The sequence below is a fragment of the Ovis aries genome, chromosome 6, assembly GCF_016772045.2.
Source record: "Ovis aries strain OAR_USU_Benz2616 breed Rambouillet chromosome 6, ARS-UI_Ramb_v3.0, whole genome shotgun sequence".
NCBI lineage: Eukaryota > Metazoa > Chordata > Mammalia > Artiodactyla > Bovidae > Ovis > Ovis aries.
The window spans coordinates 118,276,199-118,297,386 of record NC_056059.1 but is presented as its reverse complement, the minus strand read 5'-3'; the positions used below and the strand labels follow the sequence as shown (position 1 = coordinate 118,297,386).

The 21,188-nt window shown below is 57.5% G+C and overlaps 1 protein-coding gene across 19 annotated transcripts in view; it reads left to right on the top strand.

The window, feature by feature from the left end:
* The first annotated feature begins 10,178 nt into the window (after positions 1 to 10,178).
* The window catches only part of PCGF3 (polycomb group ring finger 3), a 54,294-nt gene continuing 43,284 nt past the window's right edge, over positions 10,179 to 21,188 (top strand). For all 19 annotated transcript variants that reach the window (XM_042251791.1, XM_027971357.2, XM_027971353.2 and 16 more), the window contains exon 1: positions 10,179 to 10,363. The gene's annotated coding sequence lies outside the window, so the exon portion shown is untranslated. The remainder of the gene's footprint in view (positions 10,364 to 21,188) is intronic.

Below are 21,188 nucleotides of genomic sequence, written 5' to 3'. Positions count from 1 at the left end.
ATCAATATCTGTGAGGAAGCCATCTGGGTTTTGATACAGGCTGCAGATTAGCTGTGAGAACATTCACATCTTAACACCCTTGTCTCTGAACCTTGAACTGTCTCCACATTCGTCCAGGTCTGCTTCAGTTTCCTTCCGAAATGCTTCCTAGCTTTTGGAATGCAAGCATCATACTCTCGTTACGTCGATTAGTAATTTGCTTTTTAATTAACACACTATACTTTTTGGAGCAGACTCAGGTTTACAGAAAAACTGGTCACAAAATACGGAGTTTCCACACGTCCTCTGTCTTCCAGCCGCCACACATTATGCCCCCTATTATTAACATCGGTATGTTTGTTATAATTGCCGAACCAATATCGATACGTTGGTATGTACTGGTATATACTGATACTACACAAAGTTCGTAGTTGACACAGCTTACATTCTGCGGGCCTGACAAATGTGTGATGACGTGTGTCTACCGTCACAGTCTCACACAGAGCTGCCTCCCTGCCCTGAAGGCCATCTGTGCTCCACCTGCTCACCCCTCCCCACCCAGACCCCTGGCAACCACTCATCCTTTCTGTATCTCCACAGTTTTGCCTTTTCCAGAATGTCATAAAGTTGTAATCATACAGTATGTAGCCTTTCCCACTGGCATCTTCTACTTAGAAATACACACTCAAGGTTTCTCCATGTCTTTTCAGGGTGGCTCAGAGGGTAAAGAATATGCCTGTCTTTTTATGGCCTGAACTCATTTCTTTTTAATGCTGAGTCATATTCCATTGTCCGGGTGGATCACACTTTATCCATTTACTGAGGGTATTCTGCTTGCTCCCAGTTTGCGCAGCTGTCATTAAAACTGCTGTAAACATCTCTGTGCGAGTTTCAACCCTTTGGGTAAATGCCAAGGAGCACGACTGCTGAACCTGATGGTAAGAAAACCTTATTTTCTCAGAAACTGTCAGGCTGTCTTCCAACGGGACTGCTCCATCCTGCATCCCCACCAGCAGCGACGAGAGTTCCGGGCAGTCGGTGCCCTTGCCAGCGATCGGCGCCATCAGCGCTCTGGGTTTTGGCCACTCAATGAGGCGTGCAGCGGCACCAGGATGCTGCTTCGGTTCGCGTTTCCCTGATGACATATGATGAGTCATATGTCAGTTCGCCATCGGTGAGTCACTTGGTGAGATGTTTGCTCAGGTCTTTTGCTCATTTCCAACTTCAGCTCCCAGAGGTATAGCCCCCTGCGGCCCCACCACTGGGGGCCTGGCTCCCGCTCAGGAGCTCACGGGGGCTCCTCTTCCCCTTGCTGGAGACAACCTGGGGCAGAGACTGGACAGACTGTGCTGCCCACTTGAGGGTGCTCATGGGGGTGGTCAGCGGGGGACACAGAGGCGTGGGCCGAGGCGCAGAGCACCTGCTGCAGCTGGATGAAGCTCGGGCTTCCAGGCGGCACTGCCTTTGATCAGGAGGCACGGATGTCTGGCCGTCTCTCTTTGAGGTCGGCATTCCCACCGCTGCTGTTGTTCAATCACTAAGTCACGTCGGACTCTGTGTGACCCCCTGGACTGCAGCATGCGAGGCTTCCCTGTCCTTTATTATCTCCTGGAGTTTGCTCAAACTCATGTCCATTGAATCAATGATGTCATCCAACCATCTCATCCTCTGTCATCCCCTTCTCCTCCTGTCCTCAATCTTTTCCAGCATCAGGGTTTTTTCCAGTGAGTCAGTTATTCACATAATGTGGCCAAAGTATTGGTGCTTCAGCTTCAGCATCAGTCATTCCAATGAATATTCAAGACTGATTTCCTTTAGGATTGACTACTTTGATCACATGGCAGTCCAAGAGACTCTCAAGAGTCTTCTCCAACACCACAGTTCAAACGCATCAATTCTTTGGTGCTCAGCCTTCTTTACTGTCCAGCTCTCACATCTATACATGACCACTGGAAAAACCATAGCTTTGACTGTATGGATCTTTGTCAGCACAGTGATGTCTCTGCTTTTTAATAAGCTGTCTAGGTTTGTCATAGCTCTTCTTCCGAGGAGCAAGCATCCTTTAATTTTGTGCCTCCAATCACTATCTGTTTTGGAGTTCACGCACATAAAATCTGTTACTGTCTCCACTTTTTCTTCCATCTATTTGCCATGAAGCAATAGGACCAGAGGCTATGATCTTAGTTCTTCGAATGTTGAGCTTTAAGCCAGCTCTTTCACTCTCCTCTTTCACCCTCCTCAAGAGGCTCTTTAGTTCCTCCTCGCTTTCTGCCATTAGAGCGGTATCATCCATCCGGTTCTAACTGTTGCTTCCTGAACTGCATACAAGTTCCTCAGGAGGCAGGTAAGGTGGTCTAGTACTCGCATTTCTTTAAGAATTCTCCACAGTGTGTTGTGATCCAGACATGGAACAATGGACCGGTTTCAAATTGGGAAAGGAGTACATCAAGGCTGTATATTGTCACCCTGCTTATTTAACTTCTATGCAGAGTACATCATGCAAAATGCCGGGCCGGATGAAGCCCAAGCTGGAATCAAGATTGCCAGGAGAAATATCAATAACCTTAGATATGCACATGACACCACCCTTATGGCAGAAAAGTGAAGAACTAAAGAGTTTCTTGATGACAGTGAGTGAGGAGAGTGAAAAAGCTGGCTTAAAACTCAACATTCAAAAAACTAAGATCATGGCATCCGGTCCCATCACTTCATGGCAAATAGATGGGGAAACAATGGAAACAGTGAGAGACTTAATTTTGGGGGCTCCAAAATCACTGCAGATAGTGACTGCAGCCATGAAATGAAAAGATGCTTCTTGGAAGAAAAGCTATGACCAACCTACACAGCATATTAAAAAGTAGAGACATTGCTTTGCCAACAAAGGTCCGTCTAGTCAAACCTATGGTTTTTCCAGTGGTCATGTGTGGATGTGAGAGTTAGACCATAAAGAAAGCTGAGCCCTGAAGAACTGATGCTTATGAACTGTGGTTCTAAAAGACTCTTGAGAGTCCCTTGGACTGCAAGATCCAACCAGTCAGTCCTAAAGGAGATCAGTCCTGAATGCTCACTGGAAGGACTGATGCTCAAGCTGAAGCTCCCATAGTTTGGCCACCTGATGCGAAGAGCTAACTCATTTGAAAAGACCCTGATGCTGGGAAAGATTGAGGGCAGGAGGAGAAGGGGGTGACAGAAGATGGGATGGTTGGATGGCATCACCGACTCGATGGACATGAGTTTGGGTGAACTCCGGGAGTTGGTGATGGACAGGGAGGCCTGGTGTGCTGCAGTCCATGGGGTCACAAAGAGTCAGACCTGACTGAGCGACTGAACTGAACTGAACAGCATTGGGAGGTGGCTTCTTTACCACTAGCGCCACCTGGGAAGCCCAAAATCTTTGACTGTCTTCAGTTCAGTTCAGTCACTCAGTCATGTCTGACTCTGTGACCCCACGCACTGCAGCACGCCAGGATTTCCTGTCCATCACCAACTCCCAGAGCTTGCTCAAACTCATGTCTGATGCTATCTAATCATCTCACCCTCTGTGTTCCCCTTCTCCTCCTGCCTTCAGTCTTTCCCAGCATCAGAGTCTTTTCCAAAGAGTCAGTTCTTTGCATCAGGTGGCCAAAGTATTGGAGCTTCAGCTTTAGCATCAGTCTTTCCAATGAATATTCAGGACTGACTTCCTTTAGAATGGGCTGGTTGGATCTCCTTGCCGTCCAAGGGACTCTCAAGAGTCTTCTCCAACACCACAGTTCAAAAGCATCAATTCTTCAGTGCTCAGCTTTCTTTATGGTCTAACTCTCACATCCAAACATGACTATTGGAAAAACCATAGGTTTGACTAGATGGACCTTTGTTGGCAAAGTAATGTCTCTGCTTTTTAATATGCTGTCTAGGTTGGTCATAACTTTGTGACCCTATGGACTGTAGCCCGCCAGGCTTCTCTCTCCATGGGCTTTCCCAGGCAAAAATACTGGAGTGGGTTTCCCTATCCTTCGCCAGGGAATCTTCCCGACTCAGAGATAGAATCTCTATCTCCTGTATTGCAGGTTAGACGTTAAAACACACTGGTTCGAACCCTGGGTCAGGAAGATCCCCTGGAGAAGGGAATGGCAATCCAGTCTAGTATTCTTGCCTGAAGAATCCCATAGACAGAGGAGCCTGGCAGGCTACAGTTCATAAGGTCACACACGACTGAAGTGGCTTAGCATGGCACGACATAGTCAATGAAGCAGAAGTGTATTTTTTTTCTGGAATTCTCTTGCTTTTTCTGTGATATAACAGATTTTGGCAATTTGATTGCTGGTTCCTCTGCCTCTTCTAAATCCAGCTTTTACATCTAGAAGTTTTCAGTTCACATACTGTTAAGCCAGTCTTGAAGGCTTTCGAGCATTACTTTGCTAGCATGTGAAATGAATGCAGTTGTATGGTAGTTTGTGGCAGCATTCCCATTAGGGCTTTGAAATGATAGTATTTTAACTCTGTGCTTCTTCATTTATCAGCTGGGATATTCATAAAGAAAACTGATCCCACATCAGGTGTTCGGTTACCTTGAGACGCAGTTTGTATGCAAGGCCAGGAAGATAACTGATTTCCTCCCATCGTCCCTCAGGTTTGAAAGCTATGAGTTGGTCCCTCAGGGCCTTACACTACCGCTGCGCTGGGCTGTAAGGAGCATCATGCATCCATAGTTTAGGTGCTGTGACCCGTCGCTGCCGTTATTCTTTTCGATGCTCAGTGGCCCACGTGTGGCTCCTGGCTCCTGTCCACAGGGGTCTGTGCCACGCCTTTGCTTTCTGGCCCCCTTCATTTCCTGATCCATGCCCAGGAGTGCCCAGCCACCTCCCTGCCTTTGGACACGTGGATAGGGTATAACACCCACGGTAGAGCCTGTTTTCTGGCTCTGGCGCTGGCATCATCTGCACGCTGGCCCCGGTGACTGGCACTCTCCGCTGCTCGCTGGCCAGCCTGCTGGGCCCGACCCAAGGCGCTGCCCTTGTGGAGTGCTTTCTGCCTGTGCTTTCTCCTCGGCAAGGTCGGACTCTGAGCACTCTGTTGTTCCCTCCACGGATCTCCGCTGTAGGCTGGTGGGGGCTGCCTTCCTGCTGAGGGTTAGGTTGTCTGGCCTGGGGCCTGGCCCACGAGGGCTCCTGGGCTGGTGGGAGATGCCCCCTGTCATGACCTCCCAGAACACGTCTTGGTGCTTCTCAGAGCTTCTGCGCAGCTCCAGACAGCTTCCTCCACGTGCACCCTTATCAGGGCTCAGCCCAGGACTCAGGTTCTCCACCCAGTTCTGGAGCGCCCCTCTGCAAGGCCCTCCTCTCCTGTGCCCTCCCCGCAGCCTCGGCCCCCTGGCCTCCGAGCTGTGGCTTGCCCCATTTGTCCATTTCTCGGGTCACGGCCTGCACTGCCTGGCGTGGCCCCGTTTCCAGTTGTCTCTGGTGGGAGGGTGGCCGCAGTCCCTCCACGCACATGCTGGCCTTAGGAAGCAAGGCGGGAGGTTGTCTCTACCTGCTTGTCATGGGGCCTCGGGGTCGGTGTTGGCCACCTGACTGTTTCTGGGCTGCTGCACCACCCTATGTTTTATGAGGGGTCCAGGGAGACTGAAGCCCCACTGCCGCCACCATCTGCACAGATTTCTAGTCCAGACAGATACGTGGAACAGGCAGTAACCCCCACAGTCTGGGTACCCTTTTCTCCTGCTTGGCCACCTTAATGCTATGCCCTGGACACCATCCTGGAGGCAACCCCATGACAGCATGCACAGGCATCTACACCCTTATTGCAGACGCGAGAACCCCTGTGTAGAGGGTCAATGGTTTATTAAGTACTTGCATCCACTACGGACTGTTCCCGCTTTTCTGTTGTAAATCACGCTGCAGTTGCAGCCCTGTTGTATCTTTTGTTCTCTGTGTCTTTGGGACTTCCCAGGTGGCTCAGTGGGTAAAGAATCCCACCGCAAGGCAGGAGACGCAGACTCAGTCTCTGAGTCGGGAAGGTTCCCTAAAGAAGGATAAGGAAACCCACTCCAGTATTTTTGCCTGGGAAACCCCATGGAAAGAGAAGCCTGGAGAGGACAGTACATAGGGTCACAAAGAGTCGGACACCACCGAAGTCCCTGAGCACGTACACACACAGTGTGTCTTCAGGGTGTTTTCCTACCTGGGGACTCTGAGCCATAGGGTGATGCCCACGCTGTTGTGCTCAATGTTGCCCGTCCCCTCTTTGTTGCCACCAACAATACCTGAGAGGGGAGTCTTGCCAACAAGATAAGGTGTCAGGCGCTGTGTTTCTATTGCCAGATTGGTCAAGAGAGGCCTCAGGAGATATCCGAGCACAGGTCTGGGGGCACAGTGCCACTCAGGCCTGGGAGCAGCTCAGCCATGGCCTTGAGGTGTGAGGGCCCAGCATGTCCCGGAGGGCCAAGGAGGCCAGGCCAGAGTGAGGGCTGGACCCAGGCCCAAGGCAGGACCTCTGGGAGCTGGAGCAGTGACTGGGGCTGAGGAGAGGCCTGGCGCACTCTGACCTGGACGCTGGGGGTCAGCTTGTTGGCTCCTCTGTCCAGGAGAGACCAGGGCTAGTGGGGTATGGCAGCCACCTAGACAGGACAGGTGGGCCCAGGCCAGGAGCTGCGGAGGCTGAGAGCCACGGCCGCATCAGGCACATGTGCAGACAGAGCCGAGAGGGCCTCCTCACGAGCCAGATGTTGGGAAACAGCAGTGCAGGAGTCAGGTACGAACCCAGGTGCTTGTGCGCCAGTAGCAGAAAAGATGGGGCCCTGCGGGCCAAGATGGGGAAGCTTGCCACCTGCAGTCACCGAGCGACAGGTGGTGCACAGGCCTAGGAGGGTCACGCGCATCGGGACAGGGCTCAAGAGCACGGGGCAGAGCGAAAGCACTGGCCAGTGCGGCCGCAGAGAGAGGAGACGAGGGTGGCCAGGGTCCGAGAAGGTGCCAGTTAGAGGGCAGATCGCGGGACAGCCAGCCGAGGGGCTGAGCTTCCAGGAGCAGAGAGCAGCGTGGCGGGTCAGAGGTGCTGGCAGACATAGCTCACAGAATCTGGGGTGACCTGGGCCACAGCGTTTTTCTGGGGGAGGGCAGAAGCCTGCAGGGTTAAGAGACCAAACAGGAAGGGAAATTGGGTGGGCCAGCGTAGACGGCTCTCCTGAGGAGTTGTGTTACGAAGAGAGCAGAGAAGCACATGTCTAGAGAGCCCATTTCATTGTGTTCTGTTTTGTTGTTCAGACAGACAGCCTCACTGGAATGGTCCATCAGGGAAGAGGAGGACATTCAAAAGGAAGGGAGCGGGCCAGGGGGAGCCCGGGCGGGGTGTGGAGGATGGGCGTCTCTGGGGGTGGCTGGGAGGCAGAGGAGAGGGGACCGCTCACCTCTGGGCAAAGAGGAGGCATGGGCGAGGTGGGAGGGCGGTCTCCTCTCCCTCCTTGTGTCCTGGCTTCTGGTCCCTTCTTTCTCTTCTGCCCTGCTGAAGTAACCACACAGTGTAAGCCACACATGCCAGTGAGCTGTGACCTATGTGCACACTCAGGAGCTCACACCACCATCAACACAACACACAGGGCCTTCACTCTAGGTGTCCTCAGGCCCCGTGGCCTCTGCTCTTGTGCTTTGGCTCTGAGTGAGGCCCCTGGATGGTTTCGGGCAGAGGACGGACATTCTGCAGCTAGTGTGTTATGAGACTTACCATTTCGTGCTGAGAATAGATTTGGGGCCTAAAGAAAGAAGCAGAAGGCCAGTCCTGAGATGACAGGCCAACTGGCGAAGTTGACGGCCTTGGACCAGGGTGGGGGCAGCTGCCGCAGATGCTGAGGGGTCCGCTGGCAGCGTGCGTCGGGGTGGCAGGAAGGAGCCCACCTGCGATGGGGCTGTGGGAGGGTCAGGTGTGGACCTTCTGCCCTTGGAGCCTGAGCTTCTCAGGCACTGCAGCAGAGGTGTGGCTGGGCAGCTAGACACAGGAGCCCAGGGTTCGGGTCAAGGTCTGGGCTGTTGTCATCAAGGAGGTTACCCTGGAGAACAGGCAGGCAGCCCAGATGTCCGGTCTGCACCCTCAGCAAGAGACCCCAGGCCTGGAACAAATCTGGGACTGTTGCTGTGCCTCATACGCCTGCCACTGGCTCTGCACAGTGTCCGAGGGCGGTCAGATGCCTTGGAGTCGCCTCCCCTACGTCCAGGGCTGATCCCAGTCTGCTGTCGCCTGGGCCCCCTCTTCCAACCTGGGTCAACTGAACTCCCATTTCTCGGAAAACAGAAGCATCTAGAATAGACCATGCATTGGGGCAGGGTGTGGACCACCCCCATGTGAAGAGCTGCCAAATGCCCCCACATCCAGGCCCCGGTCCTAGGTGGGGACTGGGGTTCACAGAGCACGCCACTCTCCCCTCTACCCCGTCACCACTGCCGAGGTACCACACCATCTTCCCACGCACTGTAGTCACGATCCTCTTGTACCCAGTCACTACAACTGAGGTAGGAAACTGTCTTCTCACACAAGTGGTCACTGTCCCCTTGTACCCAGTCACCACCACTGAGGTAGGAAAAATTGTCTTTTCCTTCTGGCACCCAAACTCCATGTGTGGCTTTAGTCTACAGCCTTGAAAATTTGTCTTTGCCCTCTTCTGTTGAGCAAAGCTTTCCCCAACAACGTGTCCCCACTGCACTGGCCACGGCCCCAGAGGTGCCTCGCCACCCTCATGCCTCCACCAGCCAGATCACGACACCCACTCGTGGGGGCCTCCTCCTCAGTCTGCCAGACCCCCAAGTCGGGGTCTTTCTCACTGGCTCCTCCTGGACTCCCTAGTCTCTCCACTGGGAGGGCTGCAGGGGGCTTGGTCCCTCGTCCTCACTCACCCCCTTAACCGTCTCATCATCTCCAGCCGCTGCAAGCTCCCGCTGCACCCCTGCAGCCCCCAGCCTCAGGGCAGCCCCAGTTGGGGGTCAAGTGACATCGCCCTCCCCAGATGGCCGGCAGCTGTCCATCCCCGCCTCCTCTCATGCCAGCTACCCCAGCAGTCCCACCCACCCTACAGCTCCCCACCTGGTGCGCACCCTGCTCTCCCTTGCTCGGCCTCTCACCCCAGCCCCGCCCCCACAGACACAGGGCGGCGGGAGGCCAAGCCCAGGTGGACAGCCCTCTGCTCAGACACTCCAGGAGCCTCTCCATCTGACCTGGTCGCCAACCTCTCTGCGCCCTCTAGCTCTCACTTGGTCTCTGGAAGCATTCTCCACACTCCCTCCCGCCCCGAGACCTGAGGTTGGCTGGACTCTCCACGGGCGAGCCGCCCCCAGCCGGTTACTTGCAGGGCTCGCTGCTCCTCAGGACCCTTCCGTGCCGGTTCACTCTAAGTAACCATCTCCGGACACCCCCTGCCTGCCCCAATCGGCTTGTTTCCCACAGGACACCACATTTACGCTGTCCTTTGTGATTCTCTCCCCCCACTGCAGTGTGGACCCCACGAGGGCGTGGACGTCATGATCACCGCTTTACAGCTCCAGGGCAGGGCCTGCAGAAAGGCGGACCCACGGACGGGTGGCGGGGTCAGCCTTGCTGCCTACTGTCTGAGAGCCCAGAGGCCGCGTTTCTGTCTGTCCGCGGCGCCCCTGGTCCTGCCTGATTCCCAGGAAAACAGGAATGCAAGAACGAGCCTGCCTTCCTCGGAGGAAACCCTAGGTCTGGGGGCGGGGTCCTAACGCCGGCAGTCTGCAGGACCCAAAGTTCCGCAAGCCGCGCCTCCGCCCCGCGCTGCGCCTGCCGGCCCCGCCCCGCCCCGCCCCGCCCCGCCCTCGGCCCGGCCCCCGGGCCGGCCCCGCCCCACGCCCCGCAAGGCCCCGCCCCATCTCTGGCCCCGCCCCGCCCCCTCACCGGCCCTCCCACGCCCCACAAGGCCCCGCCCCATCTCTGGCCCCGCCTCCCCAGCCCCTGAAGCGTCTCACGACCCGGCTTAGTCTCTGCACGGAGCCCGGCCCCGAGGCTCCCTCTGACCCCGCCCTCCGTCCCCACCCACAACCTCTCACCACGCCCCCGTCCTGGGTTCCGCGGCAACCCTCGCCTCTTCAGGCCCCAGAGCCGCTCCAGCCCGGACGCGCCTGCGCCCTCTGGCTCCGCCCTTGCCACGCCCCGTACCGCCCCCTCCAGGCCCCGCCCCTGCCCCGGCCGCCGGGTGGGAGCCGGGCCGCGCAATGCGCATGCTCCAGGCGCGGCGCCCCCGACTCTGCGGTCGGCTCCGCTCGGGCATTTCCGCCTCTTTGTTTTAAACTCCGGACGGGCTTTTTTCTCCTGCTCCTGGGGGGGACCGGGAGGGAGCGGCGCCCCCTCCTCCTGCCCGCGCTGGCCCCGCGTGCGCCCAGCTCGCCCGCAGCTGAGACGGCAGGTCAGTGAGTCCGCGCCCCGCCTGGCCTGGCCCGTGGCGCCCGCTCCACAGGCCGCGGCCTCGGCCCGTGTCCGGGCCCGGAAAGCTCCGAACCCCGGCCCGCGCCCCTGCACCCTCGTCGGCCCGGCCTGCGGCGCCCCGACTCCGCTCGGCAGGCCCAGGCCCGGGCCGGACCCACGGGGGCCAGACCTAGGGCAGGGCCCGACCTCGGGACGGGTCTTCGGGGAGCGACCGGGGATGACTGGATCCCAGGACCGGCCACTGGGGGGGACCAGACCCTTGGACAGGTCACCGGGGAGGGACCGGGGAGGACCGGACTCCTGGACGGGCCACCGCAGAGGGGTCAGGGAGTATCTAACCCCAGGGTGGGTCATCAGGGAGGACTGGACCTTAGGACCCACCGAGAAAAGACTAGGAAGTACTGGATGCCAAGACAGATCCCTTCTAAGAGAGCCGGACCCCGATGTGGGTCATGGAGGAGGGCTGGGACCTTAAGACTCAGCAAGAGTCAGCTGGACCCGGGGACAGGTCACCGAGGATGGCCAGGACTTAGGGACAGTTGGGACTAGGACAAGTCACTGAGGAGCCGTGGACCTTAGGGTGGGTCACCTGGGGGCGGTCTGTACCCCAGGACTGGCCCGTGGGAAGATCAGGACTTGAGTAACCCCACTGGAGAGAACTGAGACCCCAGGACCGCTCCCCAGTAGGGCCAGGATTTCGAAACTGGCCTGTGAGCGCTTCTGGGACCCTGGGACAGCCTGTCCTTCCCAGGAGCCAGGACCCTGGGGCTGTGCCACGTGGAGGCTCTGTCTTGTGACAGGCTGCAGGGATGACCCAGGTAGGTCGTGAAGAAGAGCTGGACGCTGGGCAGTCCTGGAGAAGGCTGGCTCTCAGACAGGACTGGGACTGCGATGAGAGCTGAAACTTGGAGACAGGCCCCCAGGAAGGCTGCGACTCTTGAATGAGTCGCTGAGAAGCACCCAGGCTTCAAGGGTGGTCTTTGAGGAGTGCTGGGACCCCAGGCTGGACCCCCAGGGGCCTGGGCCCTGGGGCAATTTCCAGAGTGCCTGGAATCCACTCAGCTCACTCGGCTGGACCCCAGCTGCTATAAAGGTCTGGATCATCAGGGATCCTGGGTATGTAAGCCCCACAGGTGCAAACCAGCCCTCTCTGTGAGGCCCCTGAGCGCCTGGGCCCCACAAACCTTCTGACCTTCAGCAGTTGCTGCCTGGGCTGGCCCTGGGGGTAGGCTGGGTTGAGACTGATGGAGCTCCTACTCCACCCTGCCCCGTGCCCCCAGCCAGCAGGGCGCCCCTCCCCAGACGAGGAAGCCGCCCCCATGCTGTTCCCCCAGCCTCTCTCCGGGGCCGCCATCTCCTTGCCTGCACTCTAGCCAGTGTCGGTCGTCCGCAATCACTCCTGCCCTCCCTGCCCTCCGGAGGTGTCACAGAAGCGCCCCATTCTCCAGGTCTGGAGGCGTTTTCGGTGTCCAGGGGCTTCCAGGAGGGATGGGATCCAGACGGCCGTGTGGGTCGCGGGGCGGGTTTGGGGGCCATTGGTCCAGTGTGTGTCAGGTGAAGCATCAGGCGCCTTTTCCAGTCCGGGAAGAGACCCTGGGGTGGGGTCCCTGCTTCTCCAAAACCTTATGTCTGACCTCACCCAGGCCTTGCCTGCGGTGTCCTTTACTTTGAAAGTAGGGATGGAGACGTGCTGCCTTTGGGCCAGGGAAGGCTCCAGAGTGTCCAGTGGATGAGGCTGCCCAGGTGGGCACTGTCTGCCTGGCGTGGGGCCCGCGTGCAGCAAGTACATTCAGGGAGGTTGCCCTGTGTTAGCGTGGGGCGTGACTCTGGAACCCAAGGGAGACGCTTGAATGGTCAGTTCACCGTTTCATTTTGTGCCGTAACTTCTCTTCTTGGTTACTTAGGAGAAACCCCCTTTGCGTTTTCAGTGTAACATTTTATAGGACCTAATCTTAAATGGAGTCCACGAATAGTCCAGTCTAGAAAGTTTTATTTGTCAGTTGGAGAAGGAAATGGCAACCCACTCCAGTGTTCTTGCCTGGAGAATCCCAGGGACGGGGGAGCCTGGTGGGCTGCCGTCTATGGGGTCGCACTGAAGCGATTCAGCAGCAGCAACCATGCTTGGGACCTTCTTGCTCAGTGCTTGCTTCTGATTTTGTTTGTTTAAACATACACTTTACTTTTTAAAACACTTAATTTTCTTTGAAGTTTTGGAAAAGGCTTGTGAAACTGGGTATTCAAGTTTGAGTAGGCTCTTTATTTTCTCATTTTCGGATTTTTGAAGGTGTGATAGCACTGGATGGTTGTATTATTTATATATTACTGTCCTGCAAGTTACCCCAGAATGTAGTTCCTTAAAACCACATCGGCTATCTCACTGTCTGAGGTCAGGAGTCTAGGCACAGCTTAGCTGCATCCCCAGCTTCAAGAGTCTCACAAGGCTGCAGACAGGGTGCTGGCTGGGGCTGTGGTATCTGTCTGTAGGCTCAGCTAGGGGTATCTGCTTCCAGGCTGCTTGCTGGAGACATCCATAGGGCAGCTTGAGGGAGCCAGTGACTGACTGGGAGAGTGAGCAGGAGGCCGCAGTGTTCATGACCTAATCTTGGCTGGGATATGCCATCCCTTTTGCCATGTTCTTTGTTACCACGTTCTGTGTTTCTTAGTTGCCAGGCCCTGCCCATGCTTGAGCAGGAGGAACGCCACAGGTGATTCCTGGGAGGGGCTGAGGGCCGCTGGGCCATCCTAATGCCTGGCCTCCATTAGGTGTTAGCTCCTGAGAAGTGCCCTGCAGGGTGAAGGGACAGGACTGTGCGGAGCAGTGAGGTCAGCCCGCGGGCGCAGCAGCTCAGCTGTCTCGAGCTGCCCGGGCTGCTCTCGTGTCGCCGCTGCACTGCTGGAGCGGTGCTGGAGCTTGCGCACGCTGGGAGAGAAGTTACAAATAGGAGAGGTTTCTAGGGCTAGCCTAGAACACTCGTGGCAAACCGTGAGCCCCCGCCCCACACCCAGTTAAACTGTAGACATGTGTATCAGAGAGGTAGTTTGAAGCTTCAAGTGCAGTGATGTCAGTTGTTTCTAGAACTTTGATTCCTGCCAGTTATTTTGCTCTGTAATTATAAACTGATGTTTCTGAGACATTTTTGAAGTGTGAGGTCCAAGATGTTGTACATATTTGACCCTCGAAGAGAAGAATGCTCCAGGCACCTGTGTGCTGGGGCCTGGTCCTCAGCCCACACCTCCCCTCCTGGGTGCCTGGACCCCGGTGCCTGGGGCAGCGCCACAGCACTGTGAAGGCTGTGAAGGGCACCCACGTGGGGCCACTGCCCTTGACTGGTCACCATGTGGAGGGGGTGTCCTCTCTGCCACCCTGCTCTCTGGACCTGCTAGGTTTCCACCTTGCTGGGGTGAAGCAGGGTCCTTTCCAGTGATTACACTTACTTATTTGGGTTATAAACAAAGTTTGTGTTAGCCTATACTATTACTCTAATTTACTGAATGACAGGATTTGTTATTTCATAGTTTTATTTGGCTCATGGTCAGAATCGAACTTGAACTTGAAAGCTAATTTTCCTTTCTGCTGTAGGATGTTGAGGTTTGAGGACAGTTTCTCGCTGCCTTTCTGACACTTGCTGTTGCGAACATGCCGCACGGCTCATTGTGCTTCGGAAATGGAGCCGCTCTTCCATTCTGCAAGTTGGTGGCTTTTCACTGTTGTAAAAAAGTGCGGTATTTTAAAAGTACCTAGACTGTCTTTAAAAACTAGCTATTAGGCTTATTTTCTTTTATTGAAGAGAACTTCTCATGCTTAGGTGAATTTAGAGAGGGGAGGTTAACAGGACTTTTTTTTTTTTTTTGCAAACGCATCAATATTTGCTGGACTTTGCCACACTAACAGCAAATTCCAGGCGTTTGACACGAAAAAGCAAAGAGCAGGAATGTGTCCGCAGACCTCCCTGAAGTTCCTGGCCAACTTGTGGGTCCTCTGTGCATCTCATGGCAGCCCAGTGGGTTTGGTGGGGGGCGGTGGGGGGGTTCTTGTCAGCTGCTATGTTTGCTTATTCTCAGCAGGGCCTGGACTGTAGAAGGTGCTCAGCTAACTAAAAGCTGGCCTGCTCCCTTCTGTGGCCCTGTTCTGGAGCTGCTGTGTGCATTAACGCCCTCCATGGATCACCCAGGAGGACCTGCTTGCTTGCAGCTGCCTGGTGAGAACACGCAGGTGCAGGGCGCGATCACAGGTGGTGAGGGGCCAAGAAGGGTCAGCCTCTTCTGCTCTTGTTTTAAGTGAATTAGTCTTACTTTAAAAAAAGAAATTATTTATTTACGGCTGTGCTGAGTCTTTGTTGCTGCCCAGGCTGTTCTCTGGTTGTAAGCGGGGCCCCCTCTCCCGTCGTGGAGATTGAAGACCACTCTTCCGGCGTAGGGCGCGGGGCCCGCTCTCCCGGGATGGGGCGGGCTTCTCCATGCAGGGGCTGACATCTCCAGAGCGCAGGTGCAGCAGTTGTGGCGCACGGGCTTAGTTGCTCCGGGGTGTGTGGAATAAAGGATCAACCCTATGTCTCCTGGGGTGGCAGGTAGATTCTACACCACCGAGCCACCAGCAAGGCAACATTAATTTTTATCAAAGTTTCTGAGGAAAAAAGAAACACAGTGGAGAAAGAACGAATGAGACAATGAGCTCCCTTCTACCCTAACCCTTCTACCCCAACCCCTAACCCTAACCGTAGCCCTAGCCCTAACCCCTATCCTAACCCCAACCCCTAATCCTAACCGCTAGCCCTAACCCTAACCCCTAATCCTAACCCCAACCCCCAACCCTAACCCTAACCCCTAATCCTAACCCCAACCCCTAACCCTAACCCTTCTACCCCAACCCCTAATCCTAACCCCTAGCCCTAACCCTAACCCCTAGCCCTAGCTCTACCCTAGCCCTTCTACCCTAGCCCTAACCCCTAACCCTAGCCCTAACCCTAACCCTTCTACCCTAGCCCTAACCCTAACCCCTAACCCTAACTCCTAACCCTAGCCCTAACCCTAACCCTAACCCTAACTCCTAACCCTAGCCCTAACCCTAACCCTAGGCTCAACAATTACATATGTTTTGCCACATTTGCTTGTCAGTTTCTCTAAACACAGTTATTGTTGAATCATCTGGTGGCTCAGATGGCAAAGAATCCGCCTGCAATGCAGGGGACCTGGGTTCGATCCCTGGGTTGGGAAGGTCCCCTGAAGGAGTGCTTTGGCCTGGAGAGTCCCGTGGACAGAGGAGCCCGGCGGCTCCTTAGTCGACTGAGTGACCGACCGCAGCAAGCGCTGCTCGCCTGACCCCAGCCCAGCGGTCGTGTGCGTTCTGCCACGTGTGCTTGTGGTTTCTCTAAACACGGTTACTGTTGACTCACCTGAAGTAGCTGCAGGCCGTCTGCCTCGCTGCTCAGGTGACTCACAGCACCGGACGCTGGTGAGAAGACGGTCTCCACGCAGCTGCGGCATCGCGGTCACACCGAGACGGGGACGCCACTCCGCGCACCGGCTGGCTTCCAGGCCCCTCTCAGCTCTCCCCGCGTGGCTCAGGAAGGTCTTCCTGAGCGTTTTCCGTCTGGGAGGCGGGAAGCTCCCCGCGTGGCACTGGGCTCCCCCCACCCTTTCGGGCTCCTCCCACCCTTTCGGGCTCCCCACAGCACAGACTTTTCCAGACCACCCATCACTTGTGAGCTGTTCGGATTCTTCACTCAGGGTGCCGTCCACCTTTGTCTGTGTCCCCTGTTCACCCCGAGGACGGGGCCTGGGCCCCTCCTGGGTTGAGAGGTGCCTCGCGGAGGCTGTGGGGACTCCGTGCCGTGCTGGCGGGCCATGCGTCCCGCACTCGGCGCTGCCGGCACTCCTGTGCCCGTGGACGGGGCCGAGCTCTGCCCTGGGAGCGGCACCCACTCGTGCCTGGGGGGCTGCCTCGGCCGCCCCGTCTGTGTCTGACAGGCGTCCAGGCACGTTTTGTCGCCGTCACGGGCGCACGGTGGTGAGTCCCACTCGGGTCAGCTGTGTTGCTTTTAGCAGACTTTATGAAAGGTTTAGCGGGTGGAAGGTTTTTGAAATCGTCAGGGGAAATATGAGTTCTGCTGTGGAGGAGCGCTTCCTCTGGGTGGAATAACTTCCTCCGTACCCTGGAGACGGGAACTGCGAGAGGCAATTGTCTTCCCTGTTTCACAGCAGCCGCCCCAAGAAGGAACTGGGAGACGGGGTCTCCACACCGCTGCCGGGATGAGACCCCACAGACAGGGTGGTTCAGGGAGGCTGAGGTCCAAGCTCAGGGTGCCAGTGGGCTTGGTTCCTGGCCTGGATGGGCCTTCTCGCCCTCATAGGCAGACTGGCAGCAGGCTGGCCCCTTCCCGGCAGGATGCTCACCCGGTCAGCCCCGACTCATGAGTCAGCCTCACAGAGGCCCCACGTGTGGAGACGGGATTGGGGCTTTAACACGTGAGCTTGAGGGGCACAGTTCGGTCCACACCACGGGGCTCTCGCCTCTTCCGCTTGTTCACTAACCTGGTTCTCGTCTCTGGAGCTGGGAGAACGGGTGCCGGCTGAGAGCATTTCCAGAGGTGGTGACCCCTTCGATTTTCATGTGTGTGGGCAACTCGCCCTTTCTGCTAGAGGCCTTCATTTCTCCAGGCCCTATTGTCTCACTTTCTATTGCTGGAAAACGAATTGCCACGAACTTACTGGCTTGAAAGGGCGCCCACTCAGGTGTCACGGCTCCCGGGTCAGAAGTCCGGCAGCACGCCACTGACTCCGCTGCCCAGGGCCCAGGCCGAGGTCGGTGTGCGGGGCGGCCCTTGTCAGGGACTCACCAGCAGGCCCGCCCTGGCCCGAGGCCCCGCGGTCCTTTGCCTGGGGACCGAGGGCTGCCAGTGCGTGCTGCGTGCTGCGGTGACCTGCTCTTCTGCCACTAGCTGAGAAAACTCGGCTCTGAAAGATGGCGCGGTTTGATCAGGCTTCTGGGTACTTGCCCTGTTGTAAGGTCAGCTGATCTGAGGCCTTAATTACATCTCCAGAAACCCCTTTAGCAGTGGGTGGGATAATTAGAGCAGAGGTGTGTGTCTCGTGGGGCCCAGGATCTTGCGACCATCTCAGAATTCTGCCTTTCATAGCCTTCCCTCTGGCCCCCCAAAATTCATACTCCCCAAATGTGAAACCCACTTGCCCCTCCCTTCCAAGGCTCCCAGAGTCTCAGCCCCTGAATCCCCTGTCTGGTGTGACCCACCAAGGGCACCTGTGAACCGAGTGAGGTGGTGTTCTCCCTGGGGCTTCCCGGCACCGCAGGCAGGCCGGCTGGCCATTGTAGCTCAGACGTGAGCTGGGGTAACAAGGAGTCGTGTTGAGGCACAGGTCTGAGACCCCATGGGGAGCTCAGCCCGGTCCCTGGTTCTGCCTGAGGTGGTCTCTTTGGTGGAGGGGTCGCGTGTCTGCCCCTGAGCCGGGTTTGCACAGCCGCCCGCCAGTGGGGTCTTGGGGCCTCAGCCCTAAGCCGTGCTGTCTGTGCTCCTGTGAAACTTGGACCTGAGTGGGCAGTGGGCCGGACTGTGAGTCAGGTTGACCCTCTGGCTGCTCCTCCCTCCTGCCTCACTTTGCCTGCTGTCCGTGTCCTGGCCCACGTTCTCGAGGGTCCGGCCCGTGCCCTGCGCCCTCCTTGGTCCTCTGTCCGCATCCCTGGTCCCGGCTGGAGGCCGCATGCTGGGCTTGTGGGGCCCCTGCCCCTGTCTGCAGGATCCGCCTGCCCAGGTCGGAGCAGGGACGTCTCTCCACACACCGTTCCTCAGTCACTGCCGGAGCGGCCGGCCTGCCAGCGCCCCGGCGCTCCCTGCACTTCCGCTGCCACGCAAGCCCTTGCTGGCTCGTGCCGTGCTTCAGGGCGCCCTGTGCACGCTCCTGAGGCCTCTGCCAGCCAGTGGGGTCGGTCGTGGCTGACTGGATGCAGAATTCTACATCCCAAGGGTCTTTCCTTGGACTCCTTGGAGTCGGGCGCTGCAGGTGAGGAGGCTGGTGCCTGCAATCCCTCCTCCCGGCTCCTCCTGTCCCAGCGCCTTCAGCACTCTCCCTCGCGCCCTTGATATCTTCAGGTTCGGGGACCTGTGTGCACGTGGGCGGCACCGGGGCCCTTGCCGTCTGACTCTCCCAGCTAGGGAGACACGCGAATCATTTTCTCCAGGTCGTGAAGTGTCGCCTGTGAGTGAGTGCGCGGATGTCCTAGGAGCGTGCGTGCTCCCGGCTCCAGACTGTCGGAGCTTCCCGTCTGCTCCCCTTTTCTGGAGCACCTGTTGGTCGGACATGACGTCCTTCTATATCCCGTCTTTTCTACCCTTCGGACAGATTTTCTCAGTTTTATCATACAGCCTGTCTGTCGAATTTTCAGCGTTCCCGGTCGCGTGCCTGACAGTGTAATCTAGGTGTGAGTAATAACAAAGTGGTCAGTTGAGGGTTGGAGGGGGAAGGCTCGGAGTCATTCGTGTGGGTGTAGATCTTAGGATGGTCTCGAAGAGCTTACTGGGGAGGGGATGCTCAAGACAAGACTTGCTGGGAGTGAGCCAGCACGTGGGCCCTGGAGCGGGAATATTCCGGCTGAGATTGCAGTCCTGCAAGGACCCCAGGCGGGACTGCAGGGAGAGTGTCCTACAACTGCAGGGGCCCGCGTGGCTGTGGAGCTCCCTGAGCTTCGCAGGACTTCACAGTGGAGGTCCCCCGAGCGGCACTGAGGGGGGCGCAGCCAGCGTGGACGACCTGGGCGAGCAGGGCTGCTGTGAGTGCGCAGCCCTGGGCCGGCCGTCCTGCGGGACTCCCGCAGACGCCTTGCTGCCGCCAGACAGCGTTTGGGTCCCATGACCCGACACGCGCTTGCCTGGTGACAGCTGTGTGAGTGAGGTCACTGGGGCCCGGCGTGGACAGGCCAGCCGTGGGGAGAAGGCCTTGGGGGGCCCGACAGAGCAGGGCTTTTCCCAGGCACGTGCTGGGGACTCGGTGCGGGCGGCCTGGCCTGCTCCCCCAGGCGGAGGGGTGGGAGCTGAGCATAGGGCTCCGCTTGGCGTGGCTGTTCAGAAGAGGGCATGTGCAGGGAGCAGGGACCACACTTCGTCAGCTCTGCGTGAAGATAAACGGATAGGTTTCCTGGAGTTCCTAGAGGGCGTCAGGAGTATCTCAGGCTGGCTGGACACCGGCTCTGGGGCGGGCTCCCTGCTGGACGTGGCGTGCTGTGGTGAGGAGCACACCCCTGTGGGGTCGCAGGGCACAGCCTTGGGAAGCCGACAGCGGGGCACGAGACGGCGAACGGGCTCGGCCTCGAGCGTGGGTGGCCCGTCCCCGAGCCGCGCTGCTCCTGATGGCCCTTTGAGGGTGGACTGCCGGGCATGCACACAGCTGAGAGGGGGGCGAGGCCACTGGGGACAGAGCTGGACACGGATGGGCCCTGACGCGGATGGAGGCCCTGGCGTGAACAGGGAGCCTGATGGGGAGCGTGGGGAGGGCTTGGCTCATCCACAGTCGGGCTCCTGCGATTGGTTTCTCTGAGGTGGTCAGGCGTGCCTGTGGAGAAAGAATTGGTGGTACACGTGGTTGGGGGTGTTTTGGTGGCTCTGCCGTCCATTTGGGAGCCACAGTGATGTCCAGGGAAGACCCGTGGGCACAGAGGCTGGTGGGGGCTCTGGTGTTGGGATGAGGATGAAGTGAAGGGGCGGAAGACTAGCCCCCCAGCGCAATGGAGGCTCGGACAGGGCAAGCGGGCACAGGTGACGTCCTCAGTGGATGTTTCCCCAGCGGGCCATCCACACAGAGCTGTGGCCACTGCTGCTCACGGCACCCTCGGTCCCACAGCCCTGAGGGACAAGGGCAGGTGTCTGTGGGCAAGGGGGCTGAGAGTCGGGGTGGGCGCCACTCACAACAGAAAGGGTGAGCTGCCCATCCATGTGGCTGCTCGGTGAGTCTCAGGAGGCTGCCTGGCCCTGTCTACACAGCGTCCAGAACCAGGGCCCCCCGGGGCCCTTTAAAGTATGTGTCACTTGTCAGACATTTCCCAGGGAAGCTGTTTAATACATTTTCAGGCTACTCTGAGCAATTCTGTGACAATAAATTTGATGACCAGTTTCCTAGGAAAGTAAAGCTTAGCAGCACTAACTGCAAAATAAATTAAAAAACAGTAAGGTTCTCATAAGGTACGTCAGTAGAAGGCAGCATGACCAGGGTGGGCTTGTATGGGGAGGTGGTTCTTTCTCCGGGGTCCTGAGGGCAGGGAGCGGGGACTGGCTGTGGCCAGAGCCTCCAGGAGAAGCCATGGGAGGCCCCTGGTCACACCCGGCCACAGCCACAGTCAGAGAGCCCGGACTGTGCTTGTCTTGGCACTGGTGTGGGGAGGCATCCTCGCAGCCAAGAAGGTCTGAGGGTGCCTGTGAGTGTGGATGAGGCTGTGTGTGTGTGTGCAGTGTCAGGCGGACGTGAGGGTGAGGCTGTGTGTGTGTGCGGTGTCAGGCGGACGTGACGGTGAGGCTGTGTGTGTGTGCGGTGTCAGGCGGAAGTGAGCAGGAGTGTGTGTGTGTGTGTGCAGTGTCAGGCGGAAGTGAGCGCGAGGCTGTGTGTGTGTGTGTGTGTGTGTGTGCGGTATCAGTGGAAGTGAGGCCAGGGGGTGTGCCTGGCGTGCCGGGAGCAGCGACGAGTGCTGCCGGTTAGGACTAGCAGGGCTTTCTCCTGAACCGCATTCAGTGAGGAGCTCCAAGCTGTGGCTGGTGACTGTGCTTGCTGCTTTCCTGCCGCACAACAAGCCTGGTGTGTGTTCC